General features: G+C 49.1%; 1 pseudogene; it reads left to right on the forward strand.

Moving 5' to 3' along the window:
• Positions 1–12,983: 12,983 nt before the first annotated feature.
• On the forward strand, positions 12,984–13,103 carry LOC136635990 (5S ribosomal RNA; annotated as a pseudogene).
• The last annotated feature ends 8,978 nt before the right edge of the window (positions 13,104–22,081 follow it).

Below are 22,081 nucleotides of genomic sequence, written 5' to 3' on the forward strand. Positions count from 1 at the left end.
TCATCTCTGCCATCCCCTACCCTGCCCCTTAAGGGGTCAGGGAGGAGTACTCCCCTGACTGGTGGGTCGCGACCCACCAATTTGGGAACCACTGACGCAGACAATACCTGTGCACGTTGGAATCCAACCTATGGCCTGCCTTGGCCATGAGTTCAGCAACTACTGTTCTTTGGTCAACCTGTAGCAACCGACAATGCCTCTTATGTTCTTTTACCCTCATGTTCATGCTCTTTCTCATGGTGCCCATGTACACTTGACTACAAATACAAGGGATTCTATAAAACCCTGCCCCAAAAGACGGGGTCCCTGGAGTCTTTTCCGATCATAATTTCTGCTGTGTCTTCTGAGTGGGCTTAAAGATTGGTCTCTGCAGAAGGTGAATTGGAGACCAGTCTTTAATGTCTGGTGCACGTGTATGTCCCTTTCATCTCTTGGTGCTGCGCATCAAATATTCATCTCTCAGTGTGTCCCTGCCGGTGTCCAAGCTTAGACTGTAAGCGCTATGGGGGCAGGGATTTATATTAGTAAGGACCCAATCCTATCCAACTTTCCAGTGCCGGTGCAACCTCAATGCAGCCCTGAGGAATGGGAACAAATGTTCCCTTACCTGGAAGAGGCCTCTGTGACTGTTCCCCTACTGTAGGATGTAATGCATACTTGGTTGGCATGGCTACACTGGTGCTGGAAAATTGGATAGGATATGGTCCTAAGAGAAATAAAATCTGCCCATATGATCCACAGGAAATTTATTAAGGACACAGTTCATTAGAATGATTCTGATGTTCTCCTTCAATGTCATCCATATCAGTTCTTGCTGAGAAATAGTTCTGTGCCAAAAAGATCACTTAGAAAGCTTTGCGTTTTAAGAGTCCCCCCCAATAAAATTCTGCTTTGATATTTGTGGCCGACTTTCCTCTCGTTTTTTGCATTCATTGGGTGTTTGGAATCCATGTCCTTTTAAATTGGGCTGTAAAATTTGCCAACGTCTCTGAGCTTTATAATGAGGAAAATGGAGACGGTCTAAACCAAAAATGAGGATCTCCCTCCATAAGTATAGCTTCCATCAGAACCAGTATGGCTATATGTGAATATCCAGTGACTGGATTTGATATCTCTGGATCAAACTGAGGTGTCCAATTCTAGGCTCCAAGCATGAATAATTCCCCGCTTTCTCCTGGTTTCCACAGACATGGCATTCAAAAAAAAAAAAAAAAAAAAAAAAAAAGGGAATCACTTAGTGGAATGAATTTTGGCAGGAAGAACAAATGCCAGCATGGTTTATTGGCTGTTTGCTTGGAAGGGAGTCTTGGAGGCCAAACTCATATATTTACTAATATTTGAGATACTGTGGATGACCTCTGAGCAGAGCAAGCCAGGCTGGATTCTCCTCTGGGTTCTTTAAGATAAGTTGGGTTTACAACCAACAAATCCAGTCTGAAACACTTGTCTGAGGTAGGGGGGAAAAGGTCTGGTGAAGATGTCATGGGTGTTTGATCAAGGGTGCAAGGGAAAGCAAATTCTTGGAAGGCTTGCTAGCAGAATCGGGACAAACACAGGGTCAGGTAAAGACACAAGGGAGGTGTGATCGCACGTGTGTGCTTGAACTGCGACTGCACAGGTAGGGCTGGTTTAAGCAGTAAGGTATTCTCCAAATGAGCCCAAATCGCCAAAATTTATACACCCATAGATAGATAGATAGATAGATAGATAGATAGATAGATAGATAGATAGATAGATAGATAGATAGATAGATAGATACTTTATTTACGGTCATCCGACCAGCTAGTCACAAACAATAAAACAAAATACACATAATTAAAACCAACACCCCGTTACACATATGTAAAATCATAAAATCAGAGATTTACACTCTCAATTTTCTTCCTTAGCAACTGTGCAGCATAACAGAGGCGGGCAACCCTGAGTGATACGTATATCCGAGTAAACATCAGAAAGCAGAAAAGCAAGCTGCTCCTCCACCTGCATCCCCGTTTCAATACCGAAGATCGGGGAGATAAATTTAGATCTCAAATCATCATAGTATGGACATTGCAAAACAATGTGGGCAGTTCTCTCCACCACATTTTGAGGGCAGGGGCACAGTCTCTGAATAGGGACGCCTTGCATAACGCCCCAAAAGAACTGCTGATGAAAGTGCTTTACACCTAGCTTTAGTAAAAGCAATCCTAAATTTAGGAATAACAATATTATAAAAATATCTGGCAGGAGAAAGTGCAAGAGCTTGATCCCCAAGAAAAACATACACAGAAAGTCTGGCTCTCGCAGATCTCAATTCAAGGTCTACCATTATACATCCATTTATTCCTCCATCCACAGGATTGTTGGCCCATGCACGAGGCCAATTGAGACGGTCACCTCAGGTGGTAGATTTGGGAGAGGGGGGTGGTCCACCTCTGTCCACCTGCTCACTAGTACTGTTCCTCCTCCTCCCAGGCCCTAGCTTGGAAAAGGAAGAGAGACTGGAGAGGACAAAGAAGTGCTGGATGCTCTAGTCTTCCACTCTTCTCTCCTCTACACATTCACTTCCTGTCCTTGCACGCTTCAAGTCGGGAAGTAGAAAGACACACTGAAGAGGTGCTAAAACGGTCAAGGCACACCATCAGTTTTTTTTGACAATTGACATGGCACACCGCACTGCCGACCGGGGGCTCATATCCCCCAGCGGCTCTACTAATATAAGACCCTTCCTCAAATTCCAGTGACACATCTGCAGACCATTCATAGCACACCAATGTGCCAGGGCGCAGTGGCTGAAAATGGCTGCTCCGGGTTATCACAGTAGGCAGGAACAGACCAGAACAGAGCCACTCCTAGAAGGCAAAGGCAGAGTTGAAGGAAGTGAGTTGCAGGGTCGGCACCATCAATGAAGCCAACTGTGTCGGTTGCCTCAGGAGACAGATTGATGTGGGCACCTCTCCACCCAACTCCACCATTCCTATTTTTCCTGCTTTGACCAACCCCACCCCAGCGTTCACTGAGCATCTTCAGTCCCCCACTTGACTGCCTGTTCCTCCACCATGGCACTCCCTCTGTGACTTGCCTTACCACAATCCCCCTTTCTTTGCCTGCTGTTGACATGCCTCTCTCCCCACCCTGTGACGACCCATTGGTTTTTCCTGCCATGGTGGGGTTCTGCCCTTTCTTTCCTTCTTAGCCAACTGGAAAGAGAGGAGGGGCAGAAAGGTCAAGGAAACATGGTCCACCAAGCTCATGAAGGTGAGTCCCATATTGCAGACTGAGGTTGAGATGGACTCCCCCACTCTCATCTTCTCAACTTTCCCTCTTCTTCTCCATTTCCTTCATCATTTTTTTTAATCCAGAGAGTGGGAGGGAGGAAGAGGAGAAGAGGTGGAGACACCTGGAACACTGCTATGTAAGGAGCGCAAGATCTGATGCATTGTGGGGTCTTGAGATGGCCCCTGGTTCCAAGTCTTATTTATAGGGCTCACTTATTTATAGGACTCACTTAGCAAGCACTTAGCAAGCATTCTCCCCTGGGGGCTGGGGATAAGAATAGGCCCTCAGTTTGGCTGTACTTGTTGTAAGAGGCGACTAAACAGCCACCGGGTAGATGGGACTCGTTAGCCTGGGAAGGCAGCACATCTGAGAGAAGGAAAACTCTGATCCCAAACCTCCACTGCCTTGTGGCTACATCCAGTTATGGAAAAGGCTTCAGGAGTCAACCTCGAGGCAAAATCTGGAGCCGGAGTCCCTGAGGCAGTTCGTGGCTGAACACAGTCACGTTCTGGCAACTCCTGCGACGCCGCTGGAACCGACCGTATTGGCCTCTGCCTTTCCATTGGACCATTTCAGCTATGTGGAGAGGGGGGATTTGCTGCATGGGTAACAGCCTATCCTCCATACCTACTTTACCCAGGCTTCGCGCACTGGAGAGGACACTGTTCCAGAACCACCATTCAGAGCGTGACACCATAGTCTTCTGAGACTAAAGGATGCCAACAGCAAGCATTTGCTTGCTAGCAAATGCTTCAGTTTTTCCTATTGATCAATACAATACAATACAATACAGGTATTTCTATACCGCCTTTCTTGGTCCTCAGATTTCTCCTCGGACTTTATTCTAGGCGGTTTACACGGGCAGGCAATTTAAATCCCCGTAGGGATTTTTACAATTTGAAAGGTTCTATCTTTCAAGAAACCACAACAATCAGATGTTTCTTTCTTGATCTGGCCGCACATTCTGGCCTCCATCCTCCCACGCTCAGAGCAGATGGAATAACTCGGCTCAGCTTGTCAGCTGCTTCAAGGTCCTACGGTGCCGATGGCTTCGAACTGGCGACCTTCGGATGTTATCTTCAGGCAAATGGAGGCTCAACCCTCTAGACCAGACCTCCTGCCTCCTCCTCCTCCTATTGATCAGTAACAGTTCCATCCTGGGTTCCATCTCTATCAGACTTTGACCCTTCTTTAATCTTTGAGGAATGGTCCAGTAACCTTCGTTAGTGAAAGCTGGTAGAATTGCCATTCTGCTGGGTTCCGTTTTCGGGGTCTCTTTCATTCACCCTTTAAGTGGGTGGGCGGATGTGTCTGGTCTTGTTAGGAGAGCACATTTTGGAAAGGTTTGCACATGAAACACTAAAGTATTGTACAGTGTCCAACCTGACAGCTTGCATCCTGAGGGCGAGGAGGTTTATCGTGAACTGTTGCTACTGTACAGAGGACAATTATCTTTTGTTGAATATGCCTGAACCCAAAGCACAAAACCTCTTGCGCTTTCAATCGGTGGAGGACACCCTATGGATGAATCAACAAAATCCGCCGTCCAGCCAGATGGGGAAGAGACGTCAACCATGTGTCATTTTGGAGGGTGTGGGTCTTACAATTCAACTTAGGCACGAGGGTATCTGTTCCTCATCCTTCACATGGGATGTATGGTCCATGACCTGTTGGCATATGGGGCAATATGAATCCCTGGGGCATTTGGTGGGCCACTGTGAGATACAGGAAGCTGGACGAGATGGGCCTATGGCCTGATCCAGTGGGACTGTTCTTATGTTCTTAACTACAATTCCCAGGAAGCCTTGCAGGTCTCTTGTTATCTGGTGTGCTCCCTGGGGCATTTGGTGGGCCTCTGTGAGATACAGGAAGCTGGACTAGATGGGCCTATGGCCTGATCCAGTGGGACTGTTCTTATGTTCTTAACTACAATTCCCAGGAAGCCTTGCAGGTCTCTTGTTATCTGGCGTGCTCCCTGGGGCATTTGGTGGGCCGCTGTGAGATACAGGAAGCTGGACTAGATGGGCCTATGGCCTGATCCAGTGGGGCTGTTCTTATGTTCTTAACTACAATTCCCAGGAAGCCTTGCAGGTCTCTTGTTATCTGGTGTGCTCCCTGGGGCATTTGGTGGGCCGCTGTGAGATACAGGAAGCTGGACTAGATGGGCCTATGGCCTGATCCAGCAGGGCTGTTCTTATGTTCTTAATCTCCCACTGATGGGGCAATATGAATAATGCTGGTACTGAGAATTGAGGGCTCAGCCTAGCCAGATGCGACATTTGATGGATGTGGGCCATTGTTCAACCTGCCAGTTCTCTGAAGCCAACCCTGTGAACATCTATTATCCCTTTTGTATATTTCTGGGTGAAAAGCAAGAGGAGGGTAAAATCTGTGAGATCCTAATTTATCATTTGGAAGGTTGTTTTTTTTTTTACCTTCAATGGCTGTGCTATCCCTATCTTAACCAAAGGGTGTTTCCTGCATTTGTTCTCAGCTGTTCATCCTGCAGCAATGATTACAATCATGGCGCACCCGAACGCGAGGAAACGGAGCCTAGCAAGCATGAGGTTCGAGAGGCGAGGGAGTGAATGGCGGAAGAGCTTGTTGGGGAAAGTCAGATGGGGAAGCTGGCATCATTCTGCTTGTCCTTTCCATCTTTAAAAATACACCTCTGCATCTAAACACAGATGGGCGCCGTCTAAAATTAAAAACTTGTTTTGCCATCAGCTTCCTCCCATCTTGTCTCTGCTGCGTTGAGCTATAGATAGGAATCAGTCTTCCCCCCTCCTCGTATTTACTTGGAAGTTCCTTCTTTATGGGGGGGGGGAGAATTCTGCCATTGCCCCATATGCAAGGCAGGGTTGAGGCTGAAAGTGGCTCAGCCCAGAGCAAGGGGAACTGCTTCCCCTGACCCTGGCTAAAGTGGTGGCAGCCCCAGTGAGGCTACTCAGATCTGTGCCACCTCAAGAGTTGGCATAGATCTTAGCAGACCAGAGCTGCCCTGGGCTGTCCTGGAATGGAGATAGGGTCTGGCATAAGGGCTAGATCATGGCCCTGCTCCCCTCAATTGCCACCTGTCCACGGGCCCACCTGCTGCCCGTCCTCCCCCCTGCCTGAACGGCCTCCCCCCACCCCGGACCCCTGCCCCAGCCTAGCTTGGTTGACTTGGGCTTACTTTTTAGGCTGGCCAAGCAGGGCTTGCAATGGCCTCCCTCCTCCAGAGATGGCGCAAAAGTGTCGCATGGTAGTTTCATGACTGTCATGGGCCGGCCAGGATGAGATCTGGGAAGGCGATCTGAGAGATATAGGCAAAATGGTAAGGACAAGGGGACCCAGAGGCAAGGAGGCTGAAGACAAGCCATTCATCAGGACTCAATAGCAAGCACTTGGGTTCACTTAAAACAGGCCCAAACCCCGGCCCGGGGGCCACTTGCGGCCCCTGGGGGCTCTCAATCAGGCCCTCGGGGAGCCCCCAGTCTCCAGTGAGTCTCTGGCAATCCGGAGACTTTTTGGAGCCTGTGCTGGCCCAACGCAACTGCTGTCAGCAAGAGGACAACTGTTTGACCTCTCACCTGAGCTGTGGGACAAGGGTTCCCTCCACTACTTGCTGTTTCACGTCTGTGATGCAGTAGCAGCAGCAAAGGAAAGGCTGGCCTTGCTTTGTGGAAGGCCTTTTATAGGCCTTGAGCTACTGCAAGACCTTTATTCATTCACATAAGTTCCATCTCTAATATAGGCATTTATGTTAATTTATTCAAATTTTAAATGGCAAATTAATTCTTTTTTTTTCTCGGCCCCCCCGGCACAATGTCAGAGAGATGATGTGGCCCTCCTGCCAAAATGTTTGGACACCCCTGACTTAAAAGAAGGCCCCTCCTTCACTTGAGGTGAAGGAACATTTCATTCCTAAATTCAGGGCTTTTGGTTGAGTGTGTCCTCAGGTGGCAAGCCAGCACATGTACGTCCCATCAGTGGTTTCCGGTGCTTCCTCTGCCTATGAAGTCAATGCCAGGTCAATTCCTCACCAGGCCAACCGCTAGCCTGAGAAAATAATGCTTGAGGGAAGACTGGGGCAGCCAGTTCATCCCATACCTGGATTCATCTCTCACTCGAAATCCGCCTCTCAGCCTGATGCCAACTGCCGTAGTTGAGACTAGCAAAGAGATGGGAGGCACCCCCTTCATAGTTTCTTCTCCAAACCATGTATCACCTCTCCCAGCAGCAATCTGAATTGTATTTCAATTGTATATTCAATTGGTATTGAGGCTGTACCGGTGCTGGAAAGTTGGATAGGACTGGTTCCTAAGTCACTTTGATGGGTCTCCTAGAGGGAATGGAAGGTGGTAAGATAAAACCAATATATACATAAATACATACGTGGGTGGAAATTCAGCCTTGTGGACTGAACCCAAGAAGGCAGCTTGCGGGCAAGGACTTCCACCCAAGCTCTCCCTTCTCTATCAATAGTGTGACATTGTTACTGTCTCCCTTTCTGCTCTTCCAGCCCCGCCGTGTTTAAAAAACAAAGGTGTCTTCATGCCGGACAATGGGGAACTGTGTTCTCTAATAAGGAACAGTTGAGAGCTATGCAGACAGCACCCACTCGGCAAAGGACTGAAGGCCGCGCCACTAAGCCGCGCACTCCGGCTAATGAAGACCAGTTGAGAGGTGCCTCCAGTTCCGAACAGGAGCCTTTTATTTGGAGGGCAGGAAAGAGGGAGGAGGGGCTGCTTTTGGAGACAGGGTTTTTTTTTGTTTTTTTTTACCTTCTTGACAAGGGACCACAATAGTGGCTGGAGAGCACTCGGGTTCATCTGTCACCGTGATGGCCCCTGACCTGACAACCTCTGGAGCCCCGATCTCTGACCTCCGGGGCTGACCTCGCCACAGAGACAGTGGTGTGCAACCAGGAGCTCCCTATTGACTACCTGTCAGAGGGCACCTGCTTAAAGGACCGCGGAGGAATTAAAGTCATCAAATCGGCCACTGGGGACTCCTTGGCTGGGCGGCCGCCATTTCTGGGCCGCCTGGTAAACCAATCTCCCTAATTATTTGCTCAAAGAAGCGCCCGTCTTAGGGGTGCCTTTTCTTCTCTTCCTCGTTGTGTGTCCCATTCCTGATTTTGCTGGGAGAGTGCTGCGGGAAAGGGCAGACAGAGAAGGGGGGGGTGAGAGAGATCGCCAGAGATAATGATGGAGATAGAGGGTTTCGGATTCATTCCTTTCCCCCCCTACTCTCGTGTGGACACATACACTCTCATTCATTCGCCTTTAATAATGCGATCCTACTCAGAAGCAAGTCCCATTGGGGCTTACTCCCAGGTAAGTGTGTAGGAGTGGTTCTCAAAGCAGCTAAGATCACAATACAAAAATGGCAGTCCCCCCCCCCCCCAATGTGTTCTGGTGGCCACATCTCAAAAAGGATATAGTGGAAGTGGAAAAGGTGTAGCAGACAGCGACCAAGTAATTATTGGCTGGGGCACTTTGCTTATGAGAAAAGTCTACACCATTTTGGGGCCCTTCAGTCTGGATAAAAGGTGCCTGAGTAGGGGACGTGTTTGAGACCTATACAATTTGTCAGGGGATGGATACAGTGGACAGAAGGATGTTCTTTCCCCTCTCACGCGACACAAGAACCAGGGGACATCCACTCAAATTGAGGGCCGGGAGAGTTAGGACAGACAAAAGGATATATTTCTTTACTCAGCGTGTAATTAATCTTTGGAACTCCTTGCCACAGGGTGTGGTGATGTCATCTGGCCTAGATATCTTGGAAAAGGGGGTTGGACAGATTTCTGGAGGAAAAGTCCATCACAGGTTACAAGCCATGATGGGTATGTGTGACCTCCTGGTTTGAGAAGTAGGCGGTCTCTGAATGCCAGGTCCAAGGTCTCTTGTTGACTTGTTTGCTCCTTGAGGCATCTGATGAACCACGATGGCTGCAATCCTAACCACACTTTCCTGAGAGTAAGCCCCATTGAACAAAAACAGGACTTACTTCTGAGTAGACCTGGTTAGGATTGTGCCCGATGAGATCCAGGAAGCTGGACTAGATGGGCCTCTGCCCTGATCTAGCAGGGCTCTTCTGATGTTCCTATGAGGAGGAATTGGCGCATACTCCACTCTCACTTATCTCTTTCTCTCCCTGGTCCCTAGTGCCTGGTGGAGTCAAATATGCAGAGAGGTAGAAGGGACACCATTGCGTCCAGGTCTTCAGAAGAAGGTTGTCCCACTTCAGCAGAAGGTTGTCCCACTGAGTACACTTCAGTACTGCAGCGAGTCATGGACTCTCCGCTCACAACAGGAGAGGAAACTGAATGCTTTCCACATGCGCTGCCTCCGACGCATTCTTGGCATCACCTGTCAGGACAAAGTTCCTAACAACACAGTCCTGGAACATGCTGGAATCCCTAGCATGTATGCACTGCTGAAACAGAGACGCCTGCGTTGGCTCGGTCATGTCGTGAGAATGGATGATGGCCGGATCCCAAAGGATCTCCTCTATGGAGAACTCGTGCAAGGAAAGCGCCCTACAGGTAGACCACAGCTGCGATACAAGGACATCTGCAAGAGGGATCTGAAGGCCTTAGGAATGGACCTCAACAAGTGGGAAACCCTGGCCTCTGAGTGGCCCACTTGGAGGCAGGCTGTGCAGCATGGCCTTTCCCAGTTTGAAGAGACACTTGGCCAACAGTCTGAGGCAAAGAGGCAAAGAAGGAAGGCCCACAGCCAGGGAGACAGACCAGGGACAGACTGCACTTGCTCCCAGTGTGGAAGGGATTGTCACTCCCGAATTGGCCTTTTCAGCCACACTAGATGCTGTGCCAGAACCACCTTTCAGAGCGCGATACCAGAGTCTTTCGAGACTGAAGGTTGCCAATATATGTCCCACTTGATCCACCTGCCCAAACCTGCTGAGCAATGGAAAGGTCATTGACACCCAGACCTCGGAGCTCCCCAACAGAGGGTGGTGGTGTATGTCACCAAAGATGTGGGCAGGGTACCTTTTGAAAGGTTTCTCTGTTAAGAACATCGGTCTGGTAAGTTTCAAAGTGACCTTTGCCCTCTTCCGTGGTCAGAGTTTCTCCAGGCTGCCTTCCAAGCTTTGCATTCAAGCGCCATTCCTCCACACATCTCTGTCATCCACCTTCTATTAGTTCAGGGCAGAACATGTTCAGGGAATGTATTTTACCCACGTGAAGGTTCCTTTTTTTCAGTCAAAAGTAAAATTTTCCATTGGAGGCAGAGACAGTGGTTTAAAGTTTTCAAAATTAAATAGAATCTAAAGAACCTCATGTATGTCTGAGAACTCTGTGTATGTGCAGGGGTTCTTTGCTTTTAAGAACATAAATTCTTAATTTATTAAGAACTCTTCTAGACAGAAGGTCCATCTATTCCTGCTCCTCCAAGAGGACACCCAGATACCTTCAGGAAGCCCCTAAGGAGGGCGTGATGACAATAACTTTCCAAGAAGCCTTGGATTCACCTCCGGCGCAAGGTCTGACGGTCAAGCTCATTGCACGAGCTGATTAAAGAAAACACAGTCTCAGTTATTGGCTATACATGCAGGACACTTGTAACAAAAACTCTTGTTATCTGGTGTGCTCCCTGGGGCATTTGGTGGGCCGCTGTGAGATACAGGAAGCTGGACTAGATGGGCCTGTGGCCTGATCCAGTGGGGCTGTTCTTATGTTCTTAAACTACAATTCCCAGGAGGCCTTGCAGGTCTTGTTGTCTGGTGTGCTCCCTGGGGCATTTGGTGGGCCGCTGTGAGATACAGGAAGCTGGACTAGATGGGCCTATGGCCTGATCCAGTGGGGCTGTTCTTATGTTCTTAAACTACAATTCCCAGGAGGCCTTGCAGGTCTTGTTGTCTGGTGTGCTCCCTGGGGCATTTGGTGGGCCGCTGTGAGATACAGGAAGCTGGACTAGATGGGCCTGTGGCCTGATCCAGTGGGGCTGTTCTTATGTTCTTATGACAATCTAACACAAAATAGCCACCATGTTCCACCCCGAGGCAACAGCACATTTCTGGCGCATGATGTACTTCGTCAGTGCTCAGCAAACTTGGGCTGAAAGCCAGAGGATTCGTTCACCAATTGATGAGTGGCCAGAAGGGGAAATAAAAAATACCATGTATGTGTCCCAGCAATGTGACTTCCCTCCCTTGGTGACTAAGGCACCTTGGTCTTCTCCTTTCCATGCCGATTCCCACACTTTGGGTCATCGTCCATGCCTCCTCTTTTTCCCCGATGAGTCTCTCATGCTCTGACCTAGGTAGGAGGGAGCTACTGCATCTGTATGCGGGGAAGGAGCGAAAAGAACATGACGTCCATGCTCAAATCCAGAACCCTGGGAGTCATCTACATTTGGCTGGCGATCAAAGGGCCTGTTCCATTTTTATCCATGGCCTTGCCCCACCTTAAGGCCGCAGTGCATCCAAGCATGTTTTCCCATCATTTCATTGTGTGCCAAAGGATAAACAAAACCACCCTCGCTGTCAGAAGGAAGAATGCCTTTTTTTTGGGTTGTTGTTTGAGCACAGCAAACCGTTCTCTGCAAATATGTTGGCGTTCCCACTGTAGGCTACTATAAACCTTCATGGAGACGCTTTTCCTGAGCCCGTGTGACATCACCGGTGCCAGGAGAAGATAGATGGCTTTATTTTCAAGGAGGACAAACAGACGTCCTCGCTGCTAATGGGTAAACCGTCTGGAGGCGCGGAGGAGAGGACCGGTGAGGGGACGAGTCGGCAGCGAGTAAGGAGCAGAAGGAACAGACGCACGAGATAAGGATATGCAATGAAATGAAGGTTGGAGATGTCTGCTGTTGGGAGCTGACACGACTTGCAGCCCAGTCCTGAGCTCCCATGGCGCGCAGCTTCGGCGGCACCAAAAATGGTTGCCACCGCATCCTGCACGCCACGGGCTACCTCGGGAGAAGGGAACTTTTATCCCCTTCTCCCTGGTAAGGGAAGCAGCCCACAATGGGGTTACTCTATTCCTAAAGGTAAATGTGTTCGTGTTGGGCACCAAGCCCCACACAAACGGACAGGATCTGGTGGAGTGGAGCTCCACCAGATCCACATCCCTCCATCATGCCTCCCGCCCACCCTCTCCCTGCCTCCCACCTCCCCAACATGCCTCCTCCCCCCTCCCCCCCATACCCCAGTTTTCTTACTGTGGCTCGGTGGTCCGTGCTGCTGGGCAGGGCAGAAGCCTAAACCGATGATGTCAATTCCAGCCACGACATCACTTCCAGGTTAATGACATCACCTCTGGTGGGTCCCAACAGATTGTCATTCGAAAAAGGGGGTCCCAGTGCTAAAACGTTGGAAGACCACTGCTATGTGACTCTTTCAGAACCTGGAGTTCACTGGGTTTGGCACACCATCAAGTTTCAGGCCTCTGTGTGTTCATGACACACACAACCGCACCCCAATTAGCCACTTTTCTCCTCCTCAATTCATCCCCCCCCCCACTCAGCCAGCTTACTTACGTTTGGTTGTATAAAGTTTTGAATGTTTCATTGACGCCATTGATGGCTTCTTATGATGCTCTGAGTTGTATTTGATTGTCTTTTATTGTACTGTCTTTAATTTGCTGTTTGTCACCTTGAGCGTCTCCCTATTAGATGGAGAGAGGCGGGTTATAAACACATCATCATCATCATCATCATCATCATCATCATCATCATCATCATCATCATCATCATCTGTGTTTTAATTTAATTAGCAACTGTTACCCTGCACATGCCTGATCTCGTCTGATCTCAGAAGCTAAGCAGGGTCAGGCCTGGTTAGTACTTGGATGGGAGACCGCCTGGGAATACCAGGTGCTATAGGCTTCTACCATAGTCTTTCGAGACTGAAGGTTGCCAGCCATCTCCCTATACTGAACACTATCTCCCAATCTTGTCTGATCTTGGAAGCTAAGCAGGGTCAGGCCTGGTTAGTACTTGGATGGGAGACCGCCTGGGAATACCGGGTGCTGTAGGCTTCTACCATAGTCTTTCGAGACTGAAGGTTGCCAGCCATCTCCCTATACTGAACACTATCTCCCAATCTTGTCTGATCTTGGAAGCTAAGCAGGGTCAGGCCTGGTTAGTACTTGGATGGGAGACCGCCTGGGAATATGAGGAAAGGCTACGGCGTTTGGGCCTCTTCAGCCTAGAAAAGAGACGCTTGAGGGGGGACATGATCGAGACATACAAAATTATGCAGGGGATGGACAGAGTGGATAGGGAGATGCTCTTTACACTCTCACATAATACCAGAACCAGGGGACATCCACTAAAATTGAGTGTTGGGCGGGTTAGGACAGACAAAAGAAAATATTTCTTTACTCAGCGCGTGGTCGGTCTGTGGAACTCCTTGCCACAGGATGTGGTGCTGGCGTCTAGCCTAGACGCCTTTAAAAGGGGATTGGACGAGTTTCTGGAGGAAAAATCCATTATGGGGTACAAGCCATGATGTGTATGCGCAACCTCCTGATTTTAGGAATGGGTTAAGTCAGAATGCCAGATGTAGGGGAGAGCACCAGGATGAGGTCTCTTGTTATCTGGTGTGCTCCCTGGGGCATTTGGTGGGCCGCTGTGAGATACAGGAAGCTGGACTAGATGGGCCTATGGCCTGATCCAGTGGGGCTGTTCTTATGTTCTTATGTTCTTATGAATACTGGGTGCTGTAGGCTTCTACCATAGTCTTTCGAGACTGAAGGTTTGCAGCCATCTCCCTATACTGAACACTATCTCCCAATCTTGTCTGATCTTGGAAGCTAAGCAGGGTCAGGCTGGTTAGTACTTGGATGGGAGACCGCCTGGGAATACCGGGTGCTGTAGGCTTATGCCATAGTCTTTCGAGACTGAAGGTTGCCAGCCATCTCCCTATACTGAACACTATCTCCCGATCTTGTCTGATCTCAGAAGCTAAGCAGGGTCAGGCCTGGTTAGTCCTTGGATGGGAGACCGCCTGGGAATACCAGGTGCTGTAGGCTTCTACCATAGTCTTTCGAGACTGAAGGTTGCCAACCAAGGAACACAATCCTAAATTGGAAATCCACCAGCATAGCAGCCCCTGCAACCTGTAAGATATGTTGTGACACCCAGAAGCCTGTATTTAGAGACCTGGCGGCCAGTGGATGTAAGTATGCCACGGGGTGGCACATGGGCTAGGAGAGAGTGGTGGCAGGGAGTTCCAGAGGTGGGGAGAGAGGGTGTTTTTTGAGTGGGAGAGGGCAGAACAGGGGGTGGGACAGGCCGGGGGGGAGGGGAAATGGCAGAACCAGCATCCTCCTGTAGCTTTGCACCAGGCTGCCCGAATTTGCACCAGCTAAATTGCTGGTGCAGATCTGAAGAGCCCCATAGGGTAAGCTGGGGCGTTGCCTGGCATAAAGGAATAAACATCCCCTTACCCTGAGTAGACCCCCAGCCTTCTCCTAACCTGCACTGCATACAGCATGGGCCTCGTAGGCTGGAGCATACCAGCATAGGTCTCGTAGGCTACATTAATTTTGTGTTGAGTTTGAACTGAGTCAAATTTTCATGCATCAATCAATCAATAGTCTTTAAAAAAAAACTTTAAAAAAAAAAAGATTAATAAAAAATTAAATACATTCTTGGGAAAATAGTTTGGTTCTGTGTGCTCAGTTCCAAACCTAAAGAGGAAGTTCCCAACTCATCCCTCCGAAAATAAATAAACAACAAATATTTTCCGAAAATCTGAAACCCGAGCATGAAGTGGGAAAAATTGAGAAGCTGGGGATGATTTGCTCACAGATTTTTGTTCTGTTTTGTTTGTTTGCTTCCCAAGCAAAGAACTTGTGGCATCCTGGTGGAGAAGCAATCCCCCCACCCCAGCCATCATTATAACACCTCCCTCCACTGCCACTACATGCAAATTCTTCTTGCAGTCCTTGAAGCCTAGCTGCTTGGTTTCTTTGCAATGCTTGGCGAGCCGCCAGGTCTGATGGTGTGCTTCCACCAGAATGGCACTGGGAGGGAGGGGGTTATTTATGTGGGCGATGCCTCCCAACCAGGAAATGGAGTGGGGCCACCAGCTCATTACACGTAAGCCCTCCAATCCCATCAGATGGTAACCACTTTCCCTTCATTTGTATCGCCTTGAATGGGAGTTGAAAAGGCAATGTGGAGATGAAAGACTCGAGATCTTATTACTAATCCCTTGAGCCGTTCAGTCCCCTAAATTTTGGGGACGTTTTAGGTTTCACCATGAAATGTTTGGAAAATGAAACACACTTTTGTTACCAAGTCCTTCAGAGCTATGGGAGAGATTATTTGGCTTTCTCCTTCGTTCACAGATGACTGACCAGCAGCCACTCCTTCTATCACCGATAGGCGCATTCCGCTCACCAGCTGTGCCATATCCCTAGTGGTGTATGGCATTTCCTGACATGTGTCACTCTCTGACATCCACACCGCGGCACCTTCCAGTCCATCATCTTGGGCTGCAATCCTACACACACGTTCCTGGAAGTAAGCCTCGGAATAGAATTTACTTCTGAGCAAACATGCAAATACAAGCAGATGAGAAGAGCCCTGATGGATCAGGACAAGGGTCCATCTAATCAACCTTCCATGGCAGCCCATCAGATGTCTTTGAGAGCACACAAGACATGATCTCTGTAGCCACGCCCTTGCACTCCTGGATGTGGTGACAGCATCTGGCCTGGACGCCTTTAAAAGGGGTTTGGACAAGTTTCTGGAGGAAAAATCCATTACGGGTTACAAGCCATGATGTGTATGTGCAGCCTCCTGATTTTAGAAATGGGCTATGCCAGAATGCCAAAGCAAGGGATGGCACCAGGATGCAGGTCTCTTGTTATCAGGTGTGCTCCCTGGGGCATTTGGTGGGCCACTGTGAGATACAGGAAGCTGAACTAGATGGGCCTATGGCCTGATCCAGTGGGGCTGTTATGTTCTTATGAGGAGCACCTGCCCCGGGTAGGTGGGGTGCATGACTGCCTTGCACTGCTCACAGTTCTCCTGGAGGAGGCCAACCTCCCACTTGTCTTCCTATAGCCAGCAGCCTTGTTCAAGATCACAGGCTGGCCAGCATCCTACCTATCCACTGGCCAGACTGGTTCATCACCATCCTCACCAGCTAGCCTGGGGTTATATGGAGCATCCCCACACCCTTGTTCTACCCCTTCCTTCCAGCCTCCCAGGTTCCCGATCCTGCAAGCACTCACCACCTCTGCTTCTCTGGAGCTTGCTGATGAAGGCTCTACTCCTCTTGTCCCAGATGACAGTTGCCTAACTGGGCTTCTCCAATGATAGCAGTGGAACCAGCCCAACTGTGATTGAGGAGGAAGGGCTGGGGCTCCCATGTCCCTTGCCTCCTTGGGGCTGGTTCTTTGGCAAAGCAGAGAGGCCCCAGGTAACTGCTAGAGCCCAGTGGAAAAACCCACTAGCCCGGAGCTCAGCCATGGCAGGCAATCTGGGTGAGTGGGGTCACCTGCCAGATCCCGGACAATGGTAACAGAGAGGAATGCTGAAACATATAGGTAAGGACAAGGCCTTGGCTCGGTCATGTCGTGAGAATGGATGATGGCCAGATCCCAAAGGATCTCCTCTATGGAGAACTCGTGCTGGGAAAGCGCCCTACAGGTAGACCACAGCTGTGATAACAAGGACATCTGTGATACAAGGACATCTGCAAGAGGGATCTGAAGGCCTCAACAGGTGGGAAACCCTGGCCTCTGAGCGGCCCGCTTGGAGGCAGGCTGTGCAGCATGGCCTTTCCCAGTTTGAAGAGACACTTGGCCAACAGTCTGAGGCAAAGAGGCAAAGAAGGAAGGCCCATAGCCAGGGAGACAGACCAGGGACAGACTGCACTTGGTCCCAGTGTGGAAGGGATTGTCACTCCCGAATCGGCCTTTTCAGCCACACTAGATGCTGTTCCAGAACCACCATTCAGAGCACAATACCATAGTCTTTTGAGACTGAAGGTTGCCAACATGGTTAGGTAAGGACAAGTGCAATGAGAAGAGACTCATTGACTCCCCAGAATTCCCCATCCATGAATGCTTGTAGATATTTAACTGCTTACACGACAATGGCAGAAAATCTTGAGGAACCACCATTCATTTATCATATCTTCAAAGCTAATTCTCACAAAAATAAGAGCACACTGGGGTGTGTCATTGTCCCCCACCATGCAATGCTGTGTTTATATGAGCCCACTGGAAAACTTTCATGTCCACCACCTGTTTACACAGGACAGATGGTGTCACTTCCTCCTTCCTCGGCGTTGTGACAATGTGAAGGGATGAGGTGAGTGTCTGGACCGAGTCCAAGTGTGACTTCGTCCCAACAGATGATGTGATTGCCTGTTGGGCCTGGCTAGGGGTGACATTGCTGCCCAGTTTCTGCCTTCTCCAGATTCCTGGTCAAGCAGACTGACCGACTGCCTCATTAAAATAAATAATAATAATAATAATAATAATAATAATAATAATAATAATAATAATAATAATAATAAAACTTTATTTTTATCCCGCCCTTCTCCCAAAAAGGGACCCAAAAAGGGACCCATAAAAGCCTCTTTGTTGAGCTTTGTCCACCAACATGTATGGGGTTCGTCATTAAACGGAAGGTGGCTAAGCGAGGCACATCTGTATTGAAGAAGCCAGTGATGTAGCCAAGGGATCTGGCACTTGGGGGCACAAAAATTTTTAACACCCCCCAAGGTGTTAATATGCCCCCTAGAGCCAGATGCCCAGAACACCCCTGGGGCATCTAGGGAAGTGGTTGGAGGAGCAGGGAGGCCTTGGAAGGTCTCAGGAGACCTCCTGGAGGTCTCAGAAAGGCACTTACTGCTTTTACAAGTGCCTTTCTAAGGCATACTGAGGCCTTCCAAGGCTCAGGGAGGCAGGACGTGTCTCTCTGTGCCGCAGAAGGTCACTTAAAGGCCCCTTACTTGCCCTGGGATCTGCTTCTGGAGGTGCAGTTTGACATCAAGACGTGGTACTCAGGGCAATGTACCCCCTACCCGCCCTTAGCAATGCCATTAAGAAAAGCGGTATATAAATCTTTTAAATAAATAAACTGGGGGCCAGCACTGGAGAGGAAACGAGAGCCACTCCGGAGCTCCGTAGATTATGAATTGGAATGCAGCTAGCCTGGTCCACAAGACTCATTAAGTGCACGTACCAGGCTCCTGTTTTGCTTCATGTCCACGATTGTCTTCTACAGAGAAGATTGGAAAGAATTATAGACTGAAGCGGAGGCCAAGTTGAGATGCAAGGCAAGAAAGCAGAGCCGGCAAGAGGTCAAGCAGTGACTGGTCAATGAAGGGCCAGCTGGCCTCACCGAGGGTTACTTGTTGCTGCGAAGCAAAAGGTGATTAATTGCGCTTTGGGCAGTGCTTCAAAGAAGGTCCATTCGAGCCAACGCCGAACTTTGGGGAGGACCTCATTGGAGAAGATGGAAGGGCCATCTAGTCGTGCATCCCGGTTCCCAACAGTGACCAACCAGTTGACTCTGGGAACTGGAAAGTCCACAAAGGCTCTCTTGACATTCATGCTGCCGTTGGACACGTGGCTGCTTCGGGGGACAGGGTTGAAACAGGTCTGGATCCAGCTATGTCCTCCATGGTGGCGTCACTAGGGGGGTCGTGGACTGCACTGGGTGACACACTCAGGTTGGCGGTGCTGACACCCCTACTGGCCAAAACTGTGAAAATATTGGTATTTTCAAATAATACCATCATGCTATATATCATTCGATGAGTAATTTAATGCAGAATGCAGTGGACCAAACCTCATTGAAATATCTGTATTTGATGCCCTGGGGGCATTTGGTGGGCCACTGTGAGATATAGGAAGCTGGACTAGATGGGCCTATGGCCTGATCCAGCAGGGCTCTTCTTATGTTCTCAATCCCCCAGTGATGGCATATGGGGCGATATGAATCCCTGGGGCATTTGGTGGACCTCTGTGAGATACAGGAAGCCGGACTAGATGGGCCTATGGCCTGATCCAGCAGGGCTCTTCTTACGTTCTTATGATCAAAAGTTATAGCTAAAGAACCAGAAAAAGGACAACGCAACTGCCTTATGTAACAAAAAGTGATTTCCTTCGCTCAAAACTGACCAATGAGGTTGACCAATGATTGTTCCGAGAGCCAATGAGGTGCTGTTACGACACAGCAGGGAACCAATCAGGTGTGAGCATGAGTCAGCTCTCATTTCCATGTATCAGAGCCAACGCGAGAACTCTTATTTAGTTGCACGAATGTCATCAAGTTGGCTGCTGGTTTTCTGTGGGTCACTGACTTGTTGGGTGCCCTGTACTGTTATATATTAAAATAAATCAATCAAGTGAATAGGGGTGACACCATCCCTGGTGACACCACTGCAGGAAGGCTGTGTGTATAATATTGTAATTTATTCTGTATGGGCTGGTACAGGAAGAGGTCCAGCAGGCCTGGCACGGGGTGACCCAAACCCTACTTGTGCCTCTCCGCTAACATTTTCAGAGCCTAACTCTCAGATAGCTGGTTGCAGGCGTCCCTTCTCCTCACCTTTGGTGAGGCAAAGCAAGCGATGGGTTCGCCTGGCGATAAGGATGTGTGTTCTGCGTGTCCTTTCGTTTATCAGGAGAGATAAGCTCTGATTGACGAGGCTCCAGAGATTGAGAAATTCACAAATGCTGGTTTCTTGGCCTGGTGATTTCTGAGGCTTTGATGATAACGAGGGTGATTTGGACAGGATTAAAAAAAAACAGAACATGACACACTCACACCCCTCGTACATGAAAGCCGCTTGCCCACGACCTGAGGGTTTGCAGAGCCCAAAGATTGAGAAGCTCGACCGCTAAAGCTGGACAGTGCACTTTCCTTCTAGGTTCTTCTGGGTCCATAGATTGTTCAAACCATACCATATCACCACAGGTTTACTTAAAGTAATCTTCGGATGTGGAATATCTCCATGGAGGTGCTTAGAATGAAAGAAGCTGAATTAACACGGAGGCTGCAATCCTATATGCATTTACCTGGGAGTAAGTCCCACTGAACGAAACGGGGCTCACTTCTGAGTAGGCATGCCTAGAATTGAACCACCCAACACTGAACCACCCAACTCAGTACAGACTAGGACCACTGGCAGTGATCCTCCAGATTGTTAATCAAGGGTCTTCCTCCATCCTTCCTGGATATGCTGAGTCATGAACCTGGGACCTTCAGCATGAACTCATGTGCTCTATCACAAAGCCATGAATGTGCTGAGGAACACCTGCTGTTACTTTCTTTCTACTGGGTCTCCATTGGTCTACCTACATCTGTGTTGATGAACACCCTAAGTTACTTTCTACTGGGTCTCCATTGGTCCACCTACATCTCTGCTGATGGACACCTGGAGTTACTTTCTTTCTATTGGGTCTCCATTGGTCCATCTACATCTGTGTTGTCTACCCTAACAAGCAGTAGTTCCCAGGGTTTCACATGGGGTCTTTTCCCAACCTACCGGGATATGTCAGGGATTGAACATCCTTCCTGCTGGGAGATGTCAGAGATCAGACTTTCTGCCTGCATGGCACATGCTGTACCACTGAGCTATGACCCCATCACATGCTCTGGCTCTAGGCATGAAGCTGGCTGAATGCATGCACAAGGTCCCCCTTGATGTTCCACGCTGGGGAAGAACATCTGTGAGATTCAGCTGAGCACGACAAAATTGATGAATCTATATACAGTCCCACGGGGATTCTGGCCACAAAAAAATGGCAGACAATCCCCTTCCTTGCCAAATGTAAAACCATTAATTCTTAGAAAGTGACTACCAGCCTGTAGAAGCAGTGAGTGACAGAGTTGCAATCAGGAGGTGGTTCTCACGGCTTCATAACAGGTGGGCAGGAACCATTCTTACATCCGATGCCAAGTCTGGCTTCTGGAAAAGTCCAACCTGTTCCAAGGAATCTAAGGTGACCATGGTGCCAGCAGGGCTGGAGGAACGGCGCCAGCGGTGTAGGCGCACGGCATACATCAGTAATCACAGAAGACACATGCCTGGCCAGGTACCCAGAGTAGAGCTGGCACAGGCCACCAGCAACCTGTTTCCCAAGTCGACGTTGTCCATCATCCTTCAGTCACAACTTGGCCAATGGACCAAAGGAGTGGGGATGTGGCCTCCTCAGACACATGGCAAAGTGCCTCCTGGGAGTCTTTTATGAAATCCCATAGTGGTGGTGGGGCAGTCCAGGAGGCCTCCCCTGAGTAAGGGAGCAATCGTTCCCTTACCTGGGGGTAAGCTTCCACAGTACTAGTGGAAGTCTACTCAGACTTTTCCACAAGCATGCACCCACACCATGGGATTAGGCCCAGGAAGGGGGTTAGTTTATCAGTGGCGCTGCCAATATTGGCTCCCTTCCTGGGCTTGATCCAACTATCTAAAAAGAGTAGAAAACATCCTTTCTTTTTCAAAGGCTACGTAAAAAATTTTGAGAGCCCTACAGGGGAAAAGTTAACTTCTGACCTGAACAAAAAGTGTATCATTTTTTCCCACCCATCTGCTGGCAAGAGACAAGGGGGGTAAGCAAAGCTGTTTCTGGGAAATTCTTGTGATGTTCTTTTATGCTTCATTATCGTCTCTAATTAACATGGGGGAGGCATTTTAGATCTGCACCTACAAATCACTGATTACGGCTGACCACCCACGTCCTGTCATAACCGCTGTGCCCTCGGTGAGCTCCTGCCCTGTTTATAAACAGAAGCGAAGATGGTGGAGGGATTCCCACAAGGAAATCTTTTATCAGAGAAGATTCCTCGGACCGCAAAGCCTGTGCAAATCAGTACGTACGGGCAAATGA

The sequence above is a fragment of the Tiliqua scincoides genome, unplaced genomic scaffold (genome assembly GCF_035046505.1).
Source record: "Tiliqua scincoides isolate rTilSci1 unplaced genomic scaffold, rTilSci1.hap2 HAP2_SCAFFOLD_229, whole genome shotgun sequence".
In the NCBI taxonomy this organism is placed as follows: domain Eukaryota; kingdom Metazoa; phylum Chordata; class Lepidosauria; order Squamata; family Scincidae; genus Tiliqua; species Tiliqua scincoides.